Below are 19,711 nucleotides of genomic sequence, written 5' to 3'. Positions count from 1 at the left end.
TGTCCTTCATTCCTAAGTATATGATGACTGTATCTGTCTCTGTCAGCATCTAATCTTCTGGAAGGCATGACCCTGGCTCGTAAACATCCCACACAGCCTAGGCATTCCAGCAGTGTTTGCTCAGTTAAATTTAGTTGAAGACTCGCCGCACCAGACAGCCTCTGCTGGTCCTCTGGCTGCTCCACGCTGCCGCTGCCTCGGCCCATCACTAGCGAAGAAGAAATCTCTACGCTCCTCATCTGCGATCGCCCTGGCACGTGCAAAGCTGGCTTTGCTGGGGATGACGCCTCTCGGGGGTCCGAGTTTCCATCCATCATCGGCCACCACTGACAACAGGGTGTCACGGTAGGCTTGGGACAGTCACGTGGCCGATGAGCCCAGAGCGAAGCTCAGCATCTTGACCCTCAAGTGCCCCATGGAGCACGGCATCATCACCAACTGGGACGACGTGGTATGGAGAAGATAGGCAGCAACCACAGCTGCTACAATGAGCTGGGCGTGGTCCCCAAGGAGCACCCCCTGCTGCTGACAGAGGCCCCCCTGAACCCTGAGGCCTACCCTGAGAAGATGACTCAGATCTCCTTCGAGACCTTCAACACTCCGGCCGTGTGCATGACTGTGCAGGCTGTGCTGTCCCTGTAGCCTCTGGCCGTACCACTGGTACTGTCCTGGACTCAGGAGACAGGGTCACCCACACTGTGCCCTTCTACCAGGAGTACATGCCTCCCCACCCCCGCCCCACGCCATCCTGCGTCTGGACCACGGTGGCCGGGACCTGACTGACTACCTCATGAAGATGCTCGAGGAGCGTGACCGCAGCTTCACCATCACCGCCCAGTGGGAAATCATGTGTGACATCAAGGAGCAGCTCTGCCACGTCGCCCTGGAGTTGGAGCAGGAGATGGTCACTGCTGTGTCCTCCTCCTCCCTGGAGAACAGCTGCGAGTTGCCTGACCGTCAGGTGATCAGCATCCACAATAAACAGTTCTGGGGTCCAGAGGTGCTCTTCCAGCCCTCCTCCTGGGTATGGAGTCCTGTAGCATCCGGGAGATCACCTTCAACTGCATCCTGAAGGGTGACGTCTGGGGAGACCATCATGTACCCCACACCGCCCGCAGGATGCAGAGGGAGATCACCGGCACTGTTTCCCAGCAGGATCAAATCAAGATCAACCCTCCTCCTGAACACAAGTACCAGGTGCGGATCGGGGGCTCCATCCTGGCTTTCCAGTTGATGTGGATCAGCGAGCGGGAGTATGACGAGGCCCGCCCCTCCATCGTCCGCTGCAAATGCTTCTAAATGGACTGACTGCGAGCAGACCCATAGAATTTGCTGCATAAGTTCATTCAAGAGCATAAATTTGCCCTGGCAAGTGTGCACACCTCATGCTAGCCTCATGAAACTGGAATAAGCCTTTGAAAAGAAATTTGTCCTTGAAGTTTGTATCTGCTATCAGCCCTGGATTGTACAACTTGCTGATTTTGACCTTCTGTTTAAGTTAACTGTTCCTTTGGTCTATGTTTAATATCCTGTACGTATCTTTGATTTAAACCCCCAATCCATGCAGCTCCTTCACTACCTGGCTGAGGTGAGAACATGTTTGTGGAAGAAAAACCCATGGTCGTGATGAGAATCTGCGAGCCCATGAGTTTCTTGACCTGTGCAGGGTATTCGTGTGTAAGAGCTGCTTATTCTGGGATTTCTTTAGAGGCTGGCAAGAGTCCTGAGCCAGCTGGCATTTGTCTTTGGTGTATGACGGGGTTGGGAAAGTCCCAACCTTAGAACCCACTTTCCTTTCTTACCCCACAATTTCCTGCCAGAATACCAGGTGGTCATTACTTCCCTTGAGATGGAAAATGGTTTGCATTTACACCTATAAATGGATTCATCCTTTCAATTTACGTAAGGTTTTTGTATGCAATTCCCAGTTCTTTAAGAGATGACAACAAATGTTGGTTTTCTACTGTCACGTGAGAACATTTGGTCCCAGCAACATTTGGTCATTGTGAGGGAAATAAAAGTACTGCAGTAAACAACAACAACACATTCAGTTGATTGTTTGGGTGGAGGTGAACCACACAAAATTTTGTCACTCTTAAGATTAAAAAAATAACTAAAACAAATCCTTAAAATTTTAGTCTTCAAAAATCCTCCAAATGGCTCAAAATTTCAAAAGAAAGAATAAGAGATTATGAGAAGGAAGAGAGAGAAACTTTCAACCTGCTTCCTTTAGAAGTTACCATTAATTCTCTTATCAGTTCAAGAATTTATTTCGTTCTTTGTAACTTTCTCCAACTTTTAGTTTAAATCTTTTTTGTACATTTTTCAATAACTCGCCTTTCTTCTTTTGGACTCTGAGTTGAATCATATCATTAAGATTCTAGGCAGAAAGTTTCAGAACGGTTGGACATTGGAATATTACAGCATTCAGAATAATTTGTTCTACATCATTAGTATATACTGCACATCTACTCAGCCTAAAATTTTGACAAAGTCTTTGACAAAGGCTGAGAGAAAGCAGTTCCCAGAGAAGGAAGAAAAGAAATTTCATTCTAGCTGGCTAGACTAGATAGCATCTTGATTTAATATCAAGGTCCCCAAATATTGGCAAGTAATGATTTTTGTGTAAATTATACACTTTGATGTGTACAGAGGCTATGGAGCATTTTATATGAAGTAATAGTATTAAGTATTTTGATTGAACTAATGACTGCTTAATCTGACATCTAAGGAAATAAACAACACTAAATATGACACACTCACCCTTTATGGACTTAAATTGTGGGACAGTCCAAGTTGCCATTTTTGCTGATCTTTGTGGATATAAGATTGAGTTACTTTATTAGCAACCACAAGACTTTCAATCTTCAGTTGACAAATTATGTGGCCACTTCTAGAAAGATTGCTCAAGTCTTCCTTATTATTAACCTATCAATCATAACTCTGATTTTTAAAATAAAAGCTTATTTCTTGTTGAATTTTCATTGAAACAAACATGCCTGTTATCAGTTGTGTTCAGGGACTCACATCTTGATAGATGACTAAATATCTCTCCTTTCCTTGGATCCTCTCTCCCCTTCTCAGCTCTCTTTATATAAGAATTGTTCCCATCAGATGAATGGCTGTGAATAGCAATATTTATATATTTCAGTGGCCTGTAACAACATGGTTCTTTTTTTTTAAAAAAAAAAATGCTGGTATAATCAACGAACAAAAATCACATAAAAAAAAGAAAAGAAAAAAAAATGACACACTACTGTTGATTTTAAGTTTTTAACATTTTTAAACACTCAAAATACCTGCTTTCAAAGAATGACAAAAATGGAATGAAAAATGGACTGATTTGCATGGTCAGGCCAGTGGATACAGAGAAGGCGCCAGCTTCTGTGTTTCTCCAACTCTCTGGTGTCTTGGTGAGTCTTGGTGAGCTTACGCTCGCATGTAGCAATGTAAATTGAATACAGGGTAAACTGGATTTGAATGAATCTCCAGCCGGACAAAGCAGTTTTCTCTTTGACCACTTCAATGGAAAAGTCATAGTCAAATCAGTTGGTTCCTGCAATTTTTCAAAAGTTGCAAGAGCTTTTAATACAATTTAACAAAATGGAAGGGAATGAGAGAAAGCATTCTCTCCCACATACACTCAAAATCTTCTCTTTTCCTCTCTCAGGTACAAACACTTGTACAAATACAAATGTTCATTTGCTGTTTTTATTGTTTTAAATAATAATAACTAACATTTACACAATTCTTACCAAGTGATAGGCAATGTTTTATCCCCTTTATATTATATATAGGGGATATGTAAAGTATAAATTTATGCTACATTTATAAATATATATATTATAAATATACACTATATTTATAAATATATATATAAAGTGTAAATATACACTATATTTATATATAAAGTGTAATATATACACTAAAGTGTATTATGTATTAGTACAAAGACTAATCTTCATGCAACACAATGAAGTAACTGTTATTATCCTGCTTCGTAGAGAAGGAAACAGGCAAAGAGATATTAACTTACATCCTCAAGGTCACACAGCTGGTAAGTAGCTGGTGGGATTCAAATCCAGGCATCTACACCATAGTGTGGGTTTGTGAGGTTGATGTGTTTCCCTCTCCCTGTTGTAGTCTTCTTGAACGTGGAGACTTCCTTATTCAGCTACAGAACAGAAATGGCCCTGGTTTCAGAGGCACTCAGGTCTAGATTCTGATTTCAAACTCTGAGAATTCATAAATTATTGTAGACTGGCTCTCAAAAAAATAAAAGTCCTGATTTATAGTTTTACTTGCTTTCCATGATGTGGATACTTCTGACGTGACTGATTTTAAGTTACCCGTAACTTAACAACTGGCTTGCAAAATTCTTGAAATTCTAATAATCAGCTCTTGCAAGCTGATATGAGACAGCTCCAGCTGATGGAGAATCAGCAATTGAAGGGTGTTGTTCAAACTCGGGTCACCATCATCTAGAACAGTGACACGAGGCGGTTGCTCGTTCATATTTATTAAATGAAGGAATGAAAATGCCTCAGCTTCTCATACTCTCAGTTCGCTGTATCAGTAAAATATTCATACTAGTAGTATCAGATGGGTTGCTGAATGGATCAAATGTTAGCTGAAAAAATGTCTGCAAAACGCCCAGCTAAATGCCTGGAACTTAATGGAACATACATGTTCATTCCTGTCCTTTTGGATTACTACTCCTTGCAAAGTGTCTTCTACTTAGCGGGAAACGAATGAGTGAATGAACAAGTGAACAACTGAATGCATTGGTAAGGAGCATCAGTTTCAGATAGAAATGGGTGACCTTAGTCTTTATCAATCAACGTGTAACGGAGGGAAGTACGTGGCAGCGTTCACGTTTCCGCGACTTCACCATAATTTTAAATGTCCCTCTTGGCTTAGCCCAGGAATGTGAATTCAAATGCCAACAGAGGCCAAGCTGTTAAATGATTAAAATGTGCTCAAGGGGAGGAAAGTTGGGAATAGATGACATTAAAACAAACTGAAGATCACACACTCACCATATAGGCACACACATTTAAACAGTTTTAGACTTCTGTGTGAGCCAAATAAAACATGTCTTGGACTAGGTATGGCTCATGGACTCCCAGCATTCCACCTTTGTTTTTGGAATGATAAAAAGCATGGACTCTGGGGCCAACACTGGCCTGATCTGAAATCTGGTTGTGCCACTTACTGGCTAGTGGTCTTAAGGCAAGTTACATAAACACTCTGGGGCCATATCCAAGGGATGGAAGTGACCCCCAGCGACTCTAGCAGCGACCAAGAGTGAGGCCAGGCATGCATATGATGAACTCTTAATCCCCAGATAACTCCCAAGCAAGAGGTAGGGAGGTAGGGACAGTTTTACTTGACCCTTTTTCTTCTGCAAATCGGCCAGGAAGAAAACATTTCTCCATGCTATTATTGGAGACTCTCTAGTACAATAACTGGTTCTCAAACTTGGATGCCCATTAGAATCACCTGGAGAGTTAAAAAAGTGATTCCTGGATTCCAAGCCCTGCACTTTGATGTAATCGATCTGGGGAATGGCCTGGCATCAGATGATTCTAACATGCAACTTCGATTAAGAAACACAGTCTTGGGCTTCCCTGGTGGTGCAGTGGTTAAGAATCTGCCTGCCAATGCAGGGGACACGGGTTCGAGCCCTGGTCTGGGAAGATCCCACATGCCGCAGAGCAACTAAGCCTGTGCACCACAACTACTGAGCCTGCGCTCTAGAGCCTGCAAGCCACAACCACTGAGCCCACATGCTACAATTACTGAAGCCCGCGCGCCTACAGCCCGTGCTCCGCAACAAGAGAAGCCACTACAATGAGAAGCCCGCGCACCGCAACAAAGAGTAACCCCCGCTCACCACAACTAGAGAAAGCCCGCGCACAGCAACGAAGACCCAATGCAGCCAAAAATAAATAAATAAATAAATAAGAAATCAACTCCTTAAAAAAAAAAAAAAAAAGAAAGAGAAACACAGTCCTAAAAGATAGAAGGAGGAAAAAACTTATATGATTTTCAGGGGACGTTATGTGAATTACTTTAACGTACCTTTACAGCATGCTATTTTCTTTAACAAATGAATGCACAAAGGCTTTCCACTGGACTTCAAATATTAAAAAAACAACAACAGCCATTAAAAAAACCCAGTTTGGTCTCATGCACACTTGCATTTATTCAAACTGTTTTCTGTTTAAAAAAATGAATTCTGCCTTCATGAGACATATAGGATGACACATGATTGTTGCTTTAAAACGTGAATGTTCTGTCAGTCATCTCTCTTGGCTTGAATTCTGCCTTGCCCTCTGGATGAACTCCCACCAAGATAAAGCTTAAGTGTCTCACCTAATTTGCCAGGAGGCTGCTTACCTATTTAGGTTAGGGTACCAGAGTTGATGAGAAATTCTTTGGGAAGCCAAGCACAAGTTTTTGCTTTCAACTATTTATAGCAATCAGCTGGATTTTCCAGTCCCTCATTAGATCAATCATGGCCATTGTCTTACAGTTGAGTGGGAAATCGTTACAGGTGGAAGAAGGCAAGATGCCTCTAATTCAGCAGAGGCCCCCCTAACAGGAAATCTGCGAGGAATTATAATCAAATAGGAGACTTGTCAGGGGAATGGGGTTGCTTCCAAGGCAGGATTTCTGAAGCCTTTCTGGATTCTGGGTTGAACGTAAAATAAAAGGTAGAGAGAAACTGCAACAAACCCACATAGACAAAGAGAAGACAACGCTTTCTTTCAGGTATATTGCAAGTCTGGTGGTGGGTTTTCAGCTTTCGCTGAAATGCCACTTGGTACCGACACACTTAGATTTGGCGGGGGCTTATCTTTTTTATGGGTCAGTTATTTGGGAATGTGTTTTACAGATGGCCCTGTTTCTGGGTCCAAACCCTGGGCTTATGTAGCATAGTATGCTGCACATCTTTGCGGCTGAATCAAGTGTCACATATTATGGGCCAATAATTTGGAAAGTTCTTTTTTCCTCTCTCTGCTTTTTCCCTGGCCTATTGAGCCATGACAGTCAAAAGCCAGCTGAACCCATCATGAGGGGGAAGGCAGGAGGGAAATTGCTGGGCTCCAGACTTCTGCTTGGGCCCCTTACGTGGGCTCTGGGGTGACCCTAGGAGCAGGTGGGTCTGATTTGGTATCACTCCCATTAAAACCTGCCTCAGAAATCAGTTTATTTGAAGGAGTTAATGAAAGTGCTAGATATTTTCTACCCACTGGCAGAGGGAAAAGTAGTGCACACGTCTGAATAAATAACTGAAAATGGCTTCTCACTGTTCAGGAAGTACAATCAATTTGAAATTAGGATTATGGAAACATCTGCGAAAATTCAAGTGTCATCTCAATTTGGGCTCATTCAGATCCTGTATTTTTCAACTTCCCAAGCAGTGCATTTAAAATCTAATCCTAATTAACACACATAGTTTAATTATAGCCAACAAAATATTCTACAAAAATTGTGTGTGCTGGTTGGGGGGATGGGTGGGGAGGGAGGAGGTGAGGGGGAAGCCAGACAAACGTTCCCTGATTGTAAAAATTCTTGTTTGGTTAATAATATAAATCCTCAAGATTTATAACACACACTGAAGTTTGCTGATCAGGAATCAAAGTCACATAAAAAAGCGTGGCGCCTCTTTGCGTCCTAGACCTACTTTTTTTCTTTCTTCCTATTTCTTGTTAACCTGGAAAGAACAAAAGGCTTGTTAGTTTGGCTCATACACTCTCGTTTGGGGAGAACTTTGTTGCTTTGTTTATTTTTTTCCCCTCTGATCAGAAGATAAACCTTTATGGTTGTGTTTGAGTACAAAGAAAGACATAAATCTACTTGCATAAAGCAAACTTTATGGTCTGTTGTTTTAGTGATGAGGAACACCTCTAAGGATTTGAAGGTTTTACTGAGACGCATCCAGCATTTTTGGATGCTTTATTGGAAACTCATCCTGATCAACCAAACACGGCAATCAGCCATCTTGCAGAATTTTTGGGAGGTGCTTTCCCCTCCCAAACCTGGCATAAGTGGAATGTGCAAAGGGAACATAAATTTAAAGAAAAGAAAACAAAAATCAAGCAAACAAGGGGGGAAAAAAACTCATCTAGAAGCTAAAAAAATAATTTTAGCTAAAATTAACTCTGGGAGAGAGCCTAAAAATCCTAGTTGGCTTAGACTTTGTCATTTTGCATCATTATTTTGATCAATTATAAACATAAGGGAAAAAAGGAAGATTTAAAAATTTCCTTAAGTACTTTGTTCCTCTGTTACTCATGTTAAAATACAGAGGACTAACTTCTACCCTAGAGTCTGTCTGCAGAATGTAATGATGTCCCTATTGTTGAAAAAAGAAAAACAGTCAAATTCTTGGTGTCATTTGAAAATTTTACTGTGATATTGGCTGTAATGAAATTTGACCCTCTGTTAGTATTAAGCAAGTCTAGGTTTCTGAGGATATGGTGTTGATGTTTCTTAGGTTAATACCACTGTAATTTCCCACAGTAACCCCAGTCTTGAAGACAAAATTCATTTTTTTTCTTTTTCACGCATTTCATTTGCTTTTTATCATGCATTTTATTTTTTTTCAAAATTCATTTTCTTTAGCATTTAATAGTCTGTACACTTGCCTTGTCTATAAGTCAATTCCATTCCTTTGTCCATCAAAATTTTTGAGAATTTATAACAATGGGGCAGTTTTCAATTGGTTAATAGTGATGAATGAATTACAGAGGGTACGCTATGACATTTTGTTGAAAAGAATCTACATTTCTTTGCAGAAACCAGTATGTCAGAAAGGCCTGTACAGTAAGAATGTAAGGTATTTCTATACTTACAGGATAACATTTAAAGACTAGAATCAATCTTGAAAAGTGGTCTGCAGAGTAAAATTTGATTAAATTTTATTGAATAGTAATGCTCACAATTTTTTTTTATCAATTCTTAGTCTCTTTCATTTTTTTTTCTCTCTTCTTCTTCTCTCTCTTTTCTAGTGCCTTGCCCTCCAAACTGAAGAAAGAGATCGTTCATCCCTATCTTTGTCATAGAGCCTAGCACAGGAACTGGCACATAACAAGAAAGCAATAAATGCAAATTGAATAAAAGAATTAATTCTACTTATTCATTGATTTCCATGATGAAATTAGAGATATGATTTTTGGCTAGGTGTAGAAAGGTAGCTATAGAATTAAGCATAATAATCTTCTGGTGGAAAAGGTAGAAAATTATTATGTCATTTTTTATTTTATTTATTTATTATTTATTTATTTTTTTGGTGGCATCATGGGGCTTGTGGGATCTTAGTTCCCCAACCAGGGATTGAACCCCGGGCCATGGCAGTGAAAGCGCAGAGTCCTAACCACTGGACCACCAGGGAATTCCCTATAAGCCATATTTTAAAATGACATTTTATAATGGTAATTGTCAAAGCAAGTCACAAAGTAAGAATGAAGAAACTGCAAAGGATTTGGAACTCAGGCATTGGCGTCAAATCTGGATTGAAATCTCATGCCTCCCTCTTATTAGCTGTGTGATGTAGCAAGTTACTAACCTCTGTAAACCTTGGTTTCCTCATCTATAATGTGAACCTAGGGTTTTAGTAAGAATCAAATGAGATAATGCTTGTCAAGTCCTCAGCAACGTGCCTAGTTTAAGATCATACACTGAAGTGATTATTATTAGTTAGAAATATCTTCATTTTTGGCATAATAATTTAAAGGTCTGAAGGAAAAAATACCAACAGCTGAACTGTACAGAACACCAAGGATTGAAATGTCCCCAGACTCTTTAAACTCCTTCCAGATATTCTGTGGCACAAGGCTCTATGCTCTCTCTGGATTCCAGGCCCTGTTTCCTGGTGGAATGCGGAAGCTGTTGGCTTGTAGAAAGGAACAGGTTGTTCTCGGCTGAGGAGTGAAGTTCAGAGGGGCAGAAATGCAACTACAAATTCAGGAAAAGGGAGAAGCGGCAGTTAAAACAGATTTTCCAACCTTCCATAGTTCACATGTAACTAAATACTTTCCCAAAGACTCAGACTCCCAGTGTGATGGAAACAAAACCACCCTTGACCCAAGAAGGGCAGTCATCTGTCCAACAGGCATTCTGTTATTGTGCGGATCGGAAATTAGTGCTCGAGTGCTAACAATTATTGTCGAAATAATTAAGTTAAGAATTCATTTGTAATGTACAATAGATAGCTAGTGGGAAGCAGCTGCATCGCAGGGGAGATCAGCTCAGTGCTTTGTGACCATCTAGAGGGGTGGGATAGGAAGGGTGGGAGGGAGATGCAAGAGGGAGGGGATATGGGGATATATGTATACATATAGCTGATTCACTTTGTTATACAGCAGAAACTAACACACCATTGTAAAGCAATTATACTCCAATAAAGATGTTAAAAAAAAATATTGACACAGGATAAAAAAAAAAGAATTCATTTGTAAAACAAAAACAAATAAGAATAATGATCCCATTTTGTATTAAAATATAGTCATGACACTAAGGTTACATTTTTAGCCGTAGAAATTGTAAAACACAGAGATTTATACAAAACTGGAGTCTTGGGAATTAATTTCATTGCTGTGGGTGACCTAGAAACAAGCAAGCATGATAGTTTTGCTATCAACATGTTTATGTGTGATAATGGGAGAGGTGAGCAGGGCTGATCAAAGATTACTGGCATCAACGGGTCATCTGATCAAAAGATTAATGATGGTGGCAAGAAGCAGTGTATGGAGGATATAGGTGGAAGCAGTAGAAGGGCAAATATGGGAGAGTGGAAGCATTTGGAACTTTAACAACACCTTTGTGGGTTTGGGGGCCTTTAACAGAGGATTAGAGGAAACATTAAATGTCTAATGCTCTTATTTTCAAGCCAAAATGTCACAACAGAACAATGTGAAGCAGGTAGAGTCAGTTGGAAACAGAACATGTTCTGGAAGTTTGGCTTTCCACTTATGGTAGAATTACTGATGGAGGGTTTTCTGGTTCCATCTATGGTTGTGACATTGCCGCCAGTTTTGTTCCTTGGCCAGAGTCGATTAACGTAAGGGTAGAAATGCCTGATGTAGCTGGACAGGAGAGATTCTCTTTCCCAGGAATTTGAAACATGAGCTGAGATTCTTAGAGACAGGAGGTGTTTTCAAGCTATTGTTTCATGGTCAATGTCCCCAAGTTCCTGTTGTACGGTCTTCCACACAAGGCCTTGTTCAGCTCGTCCTCAGTCCATGAGCTATGTAGTATTTTTCTAATAAATCTTGCCCCCATCTCCGACCTTTTGCATTAGTTCAGCAGCATTTGCTTGCCACCAAAAGACCTTACATGATTTATCTCCTATTCCCTTCTCTTCCCCGGTGATGGTGTCTGAACAATCATATGAGCTCAAGAGGATTAGACAGCTAAGTATAAAAAGTTGTTGGTCCTACAGATCAAGACAGTTCCACAATTTACAAAATACAAAAAAACAAACAACTCTTTGTAATAGTTCATTTTCGTTCCAAAGCTTAGGGAAAATAAAGCAGTGGGAAGTGATTAACTGAGCAGTCTCTGGAGTTTGAGTCTCAGTTCTATCATTTACTATGTGACCTTAAACAATTTAGACTCTCTGTGTTCTTGGTTTCTTTATCTGACAAAATGGAGATATTGTAGAGTTGTTGGGAGGATTAAATGAGGACACACATGTAAAACACAACTTCATATGGTACTTTTATAGAGAATGTTGGTGATTTTTGTTGCTATAAACAGGTAGAATCAACATTACTTTTTCCATTTTATATTTCCCAAAACTGAGGCTCTCGGAGATGAAATGACTTGGTCAAGGTCACGCAATGGTAGAATGAGGTCCAAAGTTCCAATTTTTAAAAATATCATTCACAAATATTTATTGAGTACCAGGCCTTGGAATACAGGTCCTTGCCATCAACAAACTTAGAGTCTGGGGCAGGGGTCAGCTAACTACCATGTGTCGGATAAGTCCAGCTCTTTGCTTTTATAAATAAAGTTTTGTTGGAACGCAGCCCCGTGCCTTTGTTAAGCATAGTGTCTGTGGTTCTTACTGGGAGAGTTGAGCAGAGTTTAGACTTTTGGGTCCAGCCCAAAACTCTAAACTATTTACTATCTGATTCTTTGGAGAAAAAGTTTGTCAAATCCTGGTCTAGTGGATTTATGATGTATTGGTCTAGAAATGTTTTCTTTAATTGTAAAAGGCTAATTAAAACAAGAAAAAAAAATCCCTCAGAATGTGAACAAGTTTTAGTCTTTACAGCCTCCATCATACCCAATACAATTTTTTTTCACAACTTTCTAAGAGAAAGATTCTCTTTTTGCAACTGTGGGAAGTTGGAAAATGGCTTCTGATGGATCCACATTTCCTCCTCATTTTTCTCAACGTTTAATTATCCTTCAGACCTATAGCTTAGTACATTGTCCTTGCTTTTCTAACTAGAGAGAAGAAACAATGTGTTGTGTTATCTAATTTGGCTAAATTGCAAAACTTCTTGACAGACACACCCTTTAGCAACGCAGCCTAGAAACTGCTCCTTGAATCATCTCCTTAGTAATAATAAAATTAATCACACATGTTCACTTATAATATTAAACAATTAAATCATTTCAGCTGTCCAGTATCAGGATTTTGAGCATGTTTGCCCACATATTTTAACAAAATCTGTTTAGCTGCTTTAACCTTTCTCATCTAAAATGCACATGATGAGAGATGTGGCAGAATTGTTTCTACAAGAGCTAGAGATTCTTCCACAAAGGACAGTTGAGTACAGCAATGTCATTTTTCGGATGAAGTCCTCCTAGCCTTGCTGGTGGGAGAAAGTAAGTGACCCTTGGAGCACAAGATACAGATCCAGGCATCTGGTTTCCTGAATAAACTCTGTGACATGCCCTCTGGAACAGGTTTGCTTATGAAGGGAATGCAGTGCAGAAACCATCGCAGATGGGCTGTCTTGTTGGAATGCACGGGGTAGTGGCACCTGAGTTTGAAGATATCATTTGGATTTATTTCCTTGATGAGCAGTTTTCTTGGGTAAATGCTGTTTAGAAGAGTTCTAAGCCTGGCTGCTTAGAAAGGGCCAGGCTGGAATAACCACTGAAATTACCCCCAGTAGGAACTTCTGCAGTCTGGGAAGGGCACAGCACATGCTGTGGGAACCTCATCCATGCTGGGTTCCAGATGACTGGCTCACTTGGGGGAGAAGGCAGACACCATTTGACACAATAAGAGTGATAATTCAGAAAACAAATGCTCAGGAAAGAATGAATCTGAACATCAGGCAGCTGCAAAGTTGTCTTCAAGGATATTGAGTATTGATAAGGAGGAGGAACTTGGCTGTGCCCATTACAGGAGAACCAAGCCCATCTTGTCAGCAGACAAAGGGGTTTAAATGTTTCTAGTTGTGTGAGCCATTACCAGGAAGCAACCAATTTAAACTGCCATCTTGATTTGACTAAGTTTGTTTAAAAAATGCTGAAAGTAGAGAAAGGTAGTGGTTTAAGCAATTCTAGGGTTACTTGGAATTAAAATTTCTATCAGAACTGGCATGCTGCATTGTGGGATGTCAGGCCAATTAAAAGATTGTTACATTTTATTTTTTTTAATTGAAGTATAATTGATGTACAATATTGTGTAAGTTATAGGTATACAATGTAGTGATTCACAATTTTTAAAGGTTATACTCAGTTTGTAGTTATTGTAAAATCCTGGCTATATTCCCTGTGTTGTACAATATACCCTTGTAGCTTATTTTATACATAATAGTTTGTACCTCTTAATTCCCTACCCCTATATTACCGCTCCCCCTTTCCCTCTCCCCACTGATGAGCATTAGTTTGCTTTCTACATCTGTGAGTCTGGTGTTTTTTTTTGTTGTTGTTGTTGTTATATTCACTAGTTTCTTTTATTTTTTATGTTGCACATATAAGTGATATCATACAGTATTTGCCTGTCTCTGTCTGAATTATTTCACTTAGCATAATACCCTCCAAGTCCATACATGTTGTTGCAGATGGCAAATTTTCACTCTTTTTAATGGCTGAGTAGTATATCATTATGTGTGTGGGTATATATGCACCACATATTCTTTATCCATTCATCTGTTGATGGACACTTAGGTTGTTTCTATATCTTGGCAATTGTAAGCAATGCTGCTATAAACATTAGGGTGAATGTATCTTTTCAAATTAGTGTTTTCATATTTTTTGGACATATACCCAGGAGTGGAATTGCTACATCATATGGTAGTTCTATTTTAATTTCTTGAGAAACCTGGTTTCCAAAGTGGCTACACCAACGGTGTACAAGGGTTCCCTTTTATCTATATCCTTGCCAACATTTATTTGTGTTTGTGTTCTTTTTGATGATAGTCATTGTAATAAGTGTGAGAGGATATATCATTGTGGTTTTGATTTACATTTCATTGATGATTAGTGATGTTGAGCATCTTTTCAAGTGCCTGTTGTCCATCTGCATGTCTTCTCTGGAAAAAATCTCTGTTCAGGTCTTCTGCTCACTTTTTGGTCGTGTTGTTTGTTTTTCTGATGTTGATTTGTATGAGCTGTTCATATAATTTGGATATTAACACTTTATTGGTCATATCATTTGCAAATATTTTCTCCCATTTAGTAGGTTGTGTTTTTGTTTTGTCAATAGTTTCCTTTGCTGTGTAAAAGCTTTTATGTTTAATTAGGTATGATTTGTTTATTTTTGCTTTATTTCCATTACTCTAGGAGACAAATCCAAAAAATATTGCTATAGAAATAGATTTTCAAGATGGCGGAGGAGTAAGACATGGAGATCACTTTCCTCCCCACAAATACATCAAAAATACATCTACATGTGGAACAACTCCTACAGAACACCTACTGAATGCTGGCAGAAGACCTCAGACTTCCCAAAAGGCAAGAAACTTCCCACGTACCTGGGTAGGGCAAAAGAAAAAAGAAAAAACAGAGACAAAAGAATAGAGATGGGACCTGCACCTCTGGGAGGGAGCTGTGAAGGAGGAAAAGTTTTCACACACTAGGAAGCCCCTTCACTGGCGGGGATAGGGGGAGGCGGGAGGGGGAAGCTTCGGAGTCACAGAGGAGATCGCAGCAACAAGGGTGCGGAGGGCAAAGCAGAGAGATTCCCGCACAGAGGATCAGTGCCAACCAGCACTCACCAGCCCGAGAAGCTTGTCTGCTCCCCCACCGGGGTGGGCAGGGGCTGGGAGCTGAGGCTCGTGCTTCGGAGGTCAGACCCCAGGGAGAGTACTGGGGTTGGCCACGTGAACACAGCCTGAAGGGGGCTAGTGCGCCACAGCTAGCCAGGAGGGAGTCCTGGAAAAAGACTGGACCTGCCTAAGAGGCAAGAGACCATTGTTTCGGGGTGCGCGAGGAGAGGGGATTCAGAGCACCACCTAAACCACATCCAGAGACAGGCGCGAGCCGCAGCTATCAGTGTGGACAGCAGAGACGGGTATGAAACACTAAGGCTGCTGCTGCAGCCACAAAGAAGCCTGTGTGCAAGCACAGGTCTCTATCCATACCTCCCCTCCCAGGAGCCTGTGCAGACTGCCACTGCCAGGGTCCCGTGATCCAGTTACAACTTCCCCGGGAGAACACACGGTGCACCTCAGGCTGTTGCAACGTCACACTGGCCTTTGCCACTGCAGGCTCGCCTCACATTCTGTACCCCTCCCTCCCCCCAGCCTGAGTGAGCCAGAGCCCCCTAATCAGCTGCTACTGTAACCCTGTCCTCTCTGAGCAAAGAACAGATGTCTTCAGGAGACCTATAAGCAGAGGCGGGGCCAAATCCAAAGTTGAAACCCAGGAGCTGTGTGAACAAAGAAGAGAAAGGGAAATCTCTCCCAGCAGCTTCAGGAGCAGCGGATTAAATCTCCACAATCAACTTGATGTACCCTGCATCTCTGGAATACCTGAATAGAAAATGAATCATCCCAAAATTGAGGCGGTGGACTTTGGGAGCAACTGTAGACTAGGGGTTTGCTGTCTGTGACTGACTAGTTTCTGATTTATATGTTTATCGTAGTTTAGTTTTTAGCGCTTGTTATTGCTGGTGGATTTGTTTATTGGATTGGTTGTTCTCTTTTTACTTATTACTATTTTTTTATTCTAATAATATTTCTTGAAACTTTTTATTTTAATAACTTTATTTTATTTATTTTTCCTTTCTTTCTTTTTTTTTCTCCCTTTTCTTCTGAGCCTTGTGGCTGACAGGGTCTTGGTGCTCCGGCCGGTGTCAGGCCTGTGCCTTGGAGGTGGGAGAGCCGAGTTCAAGACTTTGGACCACCAGAGACCTCCCAGCTCCACGTAATATCAAATGGTGAAAGCTCCCAGAGATCTCCATCTCAACAATAAGACCCAGCTCCACTCAACAACCAGCAAGTTTCAGTGCTGAACACCCCATGCCAAACAACTAGCAAGACAGGAACACAACACCACCCATTAGCAGAGAGGATGCCTAAAATCATAATAAGTTCAAAGACACCCCAAAACACACCACCGGACTCGGTCCTGCCCACCAGAAACACAAGATCCAGCCTCATCCACCAGAACACAGGCACCAGTCCCCTCCACCAGGAAGCCTACACAAGCCACTGAACCAACCTCACCCACTTAGTGCAGACACCAAAAACAACAGGAAGTACGAACCTGCAGCCTGTGCAAACGAGACCCCAAACACAGTAAGTTAAGCAAAATGAGAAGACAGAGAAATATTCAGCAGATGAAGGAGCAAGGTAGAAACCCACCAGACCAAACAAATGAAGAGGAAATAGACAGTCTACCTGAAAAAGTATTCAGAATAATGGTAGTAAAGATGATCCAAAATGTTGGGAATAGAATGGAGAAAATAGAAGAAACGTTTAACAAGGACCTAGAAGAACTAAAGAGCAAAGAAACAATGATGAACAACACAATAAATGAAATGAAAAATTCTCTAGAAGGAATCAATAACAGAGTAACTGAGGCAGAAGAACGCATAAGTGACCTGGAAGATAAAATAATAGAAATAACTACTTCAGAGCAAAATAAAGAAAAAAGAATGAAAAGAATTGAGGACAGTTTCAGAGACTTCTGGGACAACATTAAACGTACCAACATTCAAATTATAGGGGTCCCAGAAGAAGAAGAGAAAAAGGAAGGGACTGAGAAAATATTTGAAGAGATTATAGTTGAAAACTTCCCTAATATGGGAAAGGAAATAAGTCCAGGAAGCACAGAGAGTCACATACAGGATAAATCCAAGGAGAAACATACCAAGACACATATTAATCAAACTATCAAAAATTAAATACAAAGAAAAAATATTAAAAGCAGCAAGGGAAAAACAACAAATAACATACATGGGAATGCCCATAACGTTAACAGCTGTTCTTTCAGCAGAAACTCTGCAAGCTAGAACGGAGTGGCAGGACACATTTAAAATGATGAAAGGGAAAAACCTACAACCAAGATTATTCTACCCAGCAAGGATCTCATTCAGATTTGACAGAGAAATTAAAACCTTTACAGACAAGCAAAAACTAAGAGAATTCAGCACCACCAAACGAGCTTTACAACAACTGCTAAAGGAACTCCTCTAGGCAGGAAACACAAGAGAAGGAAAAGACCTACAATAACAAACCCAGAACAATTACGGAAATGGTAATAGAACATACATATCAAAAATCACCTTAAATGTAAATGCATTAAATGCTCCAACCAAAGACATAGACTGGCTGAATGGATAGAAAAACAAAACCCATATATATGCTGTCTACAAGAGACCCACCTCAGACCTAGGGATACATACAGACTGAAAATGAGGGGATGGGAAAAGATATATGCAAATGGAAATGAAAAGAAAGCTGGAGTAGCAATTCTCATATCAGACAAAACAGACTTTAAATTAAAGACTATTACAAGAGACAAAGAAGGACACTACATAATGATCAAGTGATCAATTTAAGAAGAAGATATAACAATTGTAAATATTTATTCACCCAACATAGGAGCACCTCAATACATAAGGCAAATGTTAACAACCATAAAGGGGAAATTGACAGTAACACAGTAATAGTAGGGACTTTAACACCCAACTTTCACCAATGGACAGATGATCCAAAATGAAAATAAATAAGGAAACACAAGCTTTAAATGATACATTAAACAAGATGGACTTAATTGATATTTACAGGACATTCCATCCAAAAACAACAGAATACACTTTCTTCTCAAGTGCTCATGGAACATTCTCCAGGATAGATCATATCTTGGGTCACAAATCAAGCCTTAGTAAATTTAAGAAAATTGAAGTCGTATCAAGTATCTTTTCTGACCACAACGCTATGAGACTAGATATCAATTACAGGAAAAAGTCTGTAAGAAATACAAACAAATAGGATTGACATATATACACTAATATGTATAAGATGGAAAACTAATAAGAACCTGCTGTATAAAAAAAATAAATAAAATAGAATTCAAAAATTCAAAAAAAAAGAGAAAGAAATCAAAGAGGAAATAAAAAAATACCTAGAAACAAATGACAATAAAAATATGACAGCCCAAAACCTATGGGATACAGCAAAAGCAGTGCTAAGAGGGAAGTATATAGCAATACAATCCTACCTCAAGAAAAAAGAAAAGTCTCAACTAAACAACCTAACCTTACACTTAAAGCAAATAGAGAAAGAAGAAGAAGAACAACAACAACAAAAAAAAAACCAAAGTGAGCAGAAGGAAAGAAATCATAAAGACCAGATCAGAAATAAATGAAAAAGAAATGAAGGAAATGATAGCAAAGATCAATAAAACTAAAAGCTTGTTCTTTGAGAAGATAAACAAAATTGATAAACCATTAGCTAGACTCATCAAGAGAAAAAGGGAGAAGACTCAAATGAACAGAATTAGAAATGAAAAAGAAGTAACAACTGACACTGCAGAAATACAAAGGATCGTGAGAGATTACTACAAGCAACTCTATGCCAATAAAATGGACAACCTGGAAGAAATGTCCAAGTTCTTAGAATAGCACAAACTTCCGAGACTGAACAAGGAAGAAATAGAAAATATACACACACCAATCACAAGCACTGAAATTGAAGCTGTAATTAAAAATCTTCCAACAAACAAAAGCCCAGGACCAGATAGCTTCACAGCCGAATTCTACCAAACATTTAGAAAAGAGCTAACACCAATCCTTCTCAAACCCTTCCAAAATATAGCAGAGAGAGGGACACCCCCAAACTCATTCTACGAGGCCACCATCACCCTGATACCAAAATCAGACAAAGATGTCACAAAGAAAGAAAATTACAGGCCAATATCACTGATGAACAGAGATGCAAAAAATTCTCAATAAAATACTAGCAAACAGAAGCCAACAACACATGAAAAGGATCATACACCATGATCAAGTGGGGTTTATCCCAGGAATGCAAAGATTCTTCAATATATGCAAATCAATCAATGGGATATACCATATTAACAGATTGAAGGATAAAAACCATATGATAATCTCAATAGATGCAGAAAAAAACCCTCCAGAAACTAGGCATAGAGGGAACTTACCTCAACATAATAAAGGCCATATGTGACAAACCCACAGCCAACATCGTTCTCAATGGTCAAAAACTGAAACCATTTCCACTAAGATCAGGAACAAGACAAGGTTGCCCACTCTCACTGCTATTAT

At 40.0% G+C, this 19,711-nt stretch overlaps 1 pseudogene; it reads left to right on the top strand.

Moving 5' to 3' along the window:
• The first annotated feature begins 219 nt into the window (after positions 1–219).
• Positions 220–1,299, top strand: LOC137766709 (actin, cytoplasmic 2-like; annotated as a pseudogene).
• Positions 1,300–19,711: the final 18,412 nt, after the last annotated feature.

This window comes from Eschrichtius robustus, chromosome 6 (genome assembly GCF_028021215.1).
Source record: "Eschrichtius robustus isolate mEscRob2 chromosome 6, mEscRob2.pri, whole genome shotgun sequence".
Taxonomy (NCBI): domain Eukaryota; kingdom Metazoa; phylum Chordata; class Mammalia; order Artiodactyla; family Eschrichtiidae; genus Eschrichtius; species Eschrichtius robustus.
The sequence above is the reverse complement of the archived record's forward strand: the minus strand, read 5'-3'. Positions and strand labels throughout refer to the sequence as shown.